Raw genomic sequence first — 5,617 nt, 5'->3', positions numbered from 1 at the left:
TGTTTAGGGACCCCAGTATGCAGAAATATTCAAACACACCATTTTAGAATAGGAGAAAATAACACATTTATACTGCATGTGATTATCATAAAGTGGGCATGTCTGTAAAGGGGAGACTCGTGGGTACCCATAGAACCCATTATCATTCACATATATTGAGGTCAGAGGTCAAGGGACCCCTTTGAAAATGGCCATGCCAGTTTTTCCTCGCTAAAAGCTTCCTCCCCGATCCGGCGGGTCTCGGTGGGTTCATGATTTCATTAATAATTTGTTTCTACATTTGAATAATTTAATTGTGAAAACTCACAAGCGATGGTAAACGAGAAACAGAAGGGAACCAGTGTGTGCAACAAAAGGACAGAACAGCTCTTCACTATCTTCTGCTTTTACTTGTGTCTGCATGAGAGGCGTGCAAGTACGTGTTGTGCTTATTTCTGTGGTTTCCTGTGTACGTTGCATACTCCTGTGTGTGAGTGACCTCAGAAAATAAGAGATGCGTATACTCTCAGTGCCTGGAAAAGTTCCTCCTAGTTAATACTGTGTATTTAAAAACGCACACATACATACATATATATATATATATATATATATATATATAACGGAACTGGGTTTACTGTGAAGGGCGGAAGTCACAAAAAAGAGGTGATGAAAATGCATGTGAAATGAAAAATGGAGCGATAAATCATCAAGTGATTTGATTAATTTAAAGCCGATTTGACTAAAACAGTTGTGATATGATGAAAACAGAGTCACGTATCATCTTTTATCATTTAAGGAGAGTAGCCTCAAGGGTGGAAGTCACAAAAAATAATTGATGAAGTGATGAAATTGAATGTGAAGAGGGATAAATTGTCGATTGATTTGATAAAGTTCATTGATATTTTATTTGAAACAGTGTTGATCTGATAATCATTCACAACATCCAGCCGACGTTTATCTTTTATCTTTTATCTTTTACAGCACACATTTTTTGTTACTTCCGTCTGCACTGTAGTCAGTCATCACTTCCCTTTTTCTTCAATTATGTTAGTCACTTCCACCCTCGAGGCCACTTTCCTTAAATGATAAATGTCAATTTTGTGTTGTGAAAACGATGAAACGTGACTGTTTTCATCATATCACGACTGTTTTAATCAAATCGGCCTTAAATTAATCAAATCGTTTGATTCATTTATTCAATTCAAATGCATTTTCATCACCTCCATTTTAATCAATTAATTTGTGTTACTTCCAGCCCCCATAGTTTACATGTGAAGAGCGCCCCTCTGTGGCTGCAAGGAGAGCTTTAAAGGTCCCATATTGTAAGAAGTGAGATTTTCATGTCTTTTACATTATAAAGCAGGTTTAAGTGCTATATAAATACTGTTAAACTATCAAAACGTTCAATATACGGAGAAATACACACACAGCCCGTGTTCAGAAATTGTGCATTCTGTCCATTTGTGATGTCACAAATATACAATATTTAGATCATCACATGGTTTTAAACATAAACATTATAAATGTGTCCCAGTTTATTTCCTGTTGCAATGTATGTGAATGACAGCTGACAGGAACTAAACATTAACCCAAACTGTTGCCTAGCAACGCAACTCTGTTGCAATTCCGTTGAAATGCACTAAAACGGAGCGTTTTAAACAGAGGGTAAATACAGGTATATTCAGGCAGACAGTTTGAGGAAAATAAAGTTTTTTTTAACATTTAAGTATGTAAACATGTTCTAGTAGAAACACAAAATACAAGTATGAACCTTGAAAATGGGCACAATATGGGACCTTTAAGTTTCTGCCCTCTAGTTCCCGCCTCAGACAACCATCAGTCACAGCTCAACTCTGTAAAGTACAGGTAGTGTCGGCACTTCCACTCATGCTTGTGAGGTTTCACCTTTTTTTACCCCTGTATTTAAGTGTTTTTTAAGTGTTTTTTATTTTTAGTGTGTGGTGATGTATGTGTATATTGTCTTATGTGATGAAACCAATTTGCCCCTCAGGGACAAATAAAGGTCTTGAACTTGAAAACTTTCCCCCCACGTGACCGGAGGTCTCTGCATGATGACACTGCTACATTTATACATCCTTTTAAAGTCAGACAATAACCGGCAGGAAGCTAAGCGACGTACTGCTCGGATCCAAAAGTCACACAATAACACAAACTAACTAACTAACTGACCGATCGAGGCAGCGGTAGACCAACAACTCCTGTGTTCTGAGACATAAAATTACTGTTTTTGTCAATGGAGTCTGGTGATAGAGCTATAAGAGGTACAGTATATAGATATAAACCGACATATATATAGATATAAGAGATACATATAGATATAGATATAAGATATATACTCTATATATAGATATAAGAGAAATATAGATATAGAGATATATAGAAAGATAAAGAGATATACAGCATAAGAGATAGAGATATATAAGCGATAGAGATAGAAAAAAGGCCTAATACGAAATTTTAAATATAATGTGACATTAAAATATTACAACTGTTAGTCCAAAATTAACCAAGTGCAGTCTATTTGTGTCCCGGTGCTGTTAACTCAACATGCAGTGCAGGAGGAGGAACTTCACCCATTGGGGGCCTATAAGCCTCCCAACAAAGTGACGCTCAGCTTCTGAAAGAAAAATAACTAATACAAAAATAATTAAATAGAATAAACACAAACAACCCAGCTGGTTAAAAGACAAAATAACTGAAGCCAACTAACAAAATGGTCAAAGTTAATACTGAAATAAATCAACGAAGCAGTATAAACAAACACAATCCAAACTAATAGAAAAGAACAAAACAATTACTCATAAAATCAAAACAAGTAGTTTAAAGGGGCAAAACAATGAGTATAAATAGGGAGCAAGTGTTGAAAATGAAACACAAATATTAAGACTAATAATGCTGCAACTTATTAAACACTGAGCCACTCTACTCACCATCATGGAGCATCACACAGGATTGTTCAGCAGAAGCAGTGGAACCAGGATTTGGTAAGTGTCACGTGGTCAAAGCTAAAACCTCAAAGATCTCACTGAACACATCATTTAAAAGACAAACTACAGTTTAAAACAGTAGTTTTACCTGCAGCAACAGCAACACTACAACAGCATGGTGTCTTCTATAACCTGTCCTGATTGGTGGGCTGGTGGAGGAGGAGGAGGAGTCAGGTAAGAGGCTGCATTCAACAACTGCAGACACTATAAGGGAAACCAAAAAGGCTGATCATGAAAAAAATGGTTCCTCACCACACACATATTATATATATATATATATTTACTTTATATATATATATTTTATATAAACATATATATATATAAATATATATTTATATATATATACATATATATAAAATACATATATATTTAACATATATAAAATAAATATATATAAATATATATATTTATTTATTTTATATATATATATATACATAAATATAAAATAAATAAATATAAATATATATATATATATATATATATATATATATATAATAAAATCAACCGCAAATATAATGTGCACATCTATATATAGATGTGCACATTATATTTGCGGTTGATTTTATTTTGTTTTACTATTTATATTTTATACAGAGTTACTGTTGTTGTTTACAAACTAAAGAGATAATTTTTGTTTAGTTTTTTTCTGAGTATTTGAAAACTGTTTATGGTGACTTATAAAACTACACAAAAACACTTATTTTATTGCAATTGTATGTTCTTGAAATTAATTGCTAGCTTTAAAAGTTGAATAATCTCAATAGTGTTTGAAAGATGTGGAAAGATGTTTTTTTCTTTTCCTTTTTTAAATATTTTTTTGAGGTTATTAAGTCCTCACTGTTGCAGGGATTCCCTTTCCTGTGGTCACTAGATGGCAGTATTGTCACACGGTAAACATCTGTGTGTGTGTGTGTGTGTGCGTGTGCGTGTGTGTGTGTGTGTGTGTGTGTGTGTGTGTGTGAGAGAGAATCCCACACATTTTGAAAAGCATCCAAATCCTCCATTTTGACATAATATTTACAATATCCGAGCTCTAATTAGACTCTTGAAAACTAATAAACAGTCACACTGCTAAAGGAATGTGTCCATACGTGGCCCAGACCACCTCTGAATGAGGTCTGAAAGATCCGATCTCAATGCGTCTTGAGTGTGTCCACACCTGAACTCAGAGCTGTCCACTTTGTGATCGGATCACTGAGGACACACGTTAATACCAGGTCTGAACGGGGCCTTGGATGGATCAGGTCCCAGATGGGTTCTTAGTTGTATAGTTCACATACTGTAGGTGTCAGCTAGTAGAGGTGCATGACTATGTTATTTCTGCAAACAAATAGGCTTGAGGAGGAAAGCGGCAGGTGGACACGGCTGAGGAGACTCTTTGCCTTCTTTGTTTGCAGTCAAACCCGTCAGTTTATATTTAGTGAATTCATCCATAAATGTCAGGCAGAGCAGCTCATATCTCTGCATCGTTGCTTGGCTGGCGCTCAATGAAGCCGCTTACATTGTGACTCTTGTTTCAGTAGATTTTATCGTCCACTTTTTTCATTTAGGAATTTCCAGACAGGAAGGGTTGTTGAAGGATGCAAAGGTTTGCAAAAGCCTGTTGAAGAACACACTAAGATCTATCCTGTATGGCATCCAAAAATGTTGATTTAACAACTAATGGATTTAAATTAAAATCACCACATAATAACTCCTTCCAACTCACTTCCCACGCAACAAAACTACTACTAAAAGATTGCGGTTTGGGTTAAAATATCTCCAGAAGTGCTGTAGCTTAAGTACAGAAGTTATATGACAAATATTTTGGAGGGATTATTGATAATTTGTATCAATTATCGAGTGGTAAAAATTCAGAAATTGCTGCAACAACTTGTGAGACATAATAAAGCATGGGGAGGACCATCATGTACTTCTATCATAATGTTTTAAACCCTTAGACACTTTTACAATTTATATTAAATAATTAATTCATGTTTATTTCTGATTTATGACTAGAACAACTTGACACACAGTTCTGAGCTGCATCTCAAATTAATCTTCAGGTTCCCAGCTTTCAGATGATGATGAATATTTCTGCATACTGGGGTCTCTAAACAGTCTCTAACAGTGATGTTAGTCCCCATAGGAGCCATTTCATTGTAGTGTGACCATTTTTTAAAACTTGCATTCAGAGGATGGATGGCTTTCCTAGCTAGTTTGACAATAAGGGGGTTTCTGAGCAGTTTACACAACAGAAGTGTTCGCCATCCAATCGCTGAAAAATGCAATTCTTGCAGAAATCTTAAAAAAATGTCAACAGTTTTTGATCCCAAATCACAGCATGGCTTTTGCTATGGTGTTCCTCAAGGTCTTGGTGTCTTAATGTGGTATTTTGGAGGGATTATTGATCATTTTTATCAATTCTCGAGAAGTAAAACATGGTTAAATTTAGCACCAAATCTGTGTAACAAATGGTATCAACCCAAAAAAATTGCTGCAACAATTTATGAGGCAACAGAGCATGGGGATGGACATCAACTTTACACACAGTGCTGAGCAGCATCTCATATTAATCGTCAGAGGAGGAGGAGGATGAGGAGGAGGAAGAGGAGGGAGGAAGAGGAGGAGGTGATGAAACCACCGTGGAG

This window comes from Sebastes umbrosus, chromosome 22, assembly GCF_015220745.1.
Source record: "Sebastes umbrosus isolate fSebUmb1 chromosome 22, fSebUmb1.pri, whole genome shotgun sequence".
Lineage (NCBI taxonomy): Eukaryota > Metazoa > Chordata > Actinopteri > Perciformes > Sebastidae > Sebastes > Sebastes umbrosus.
Note: the sequence above shows the minus strand (reverse complement) of the source record.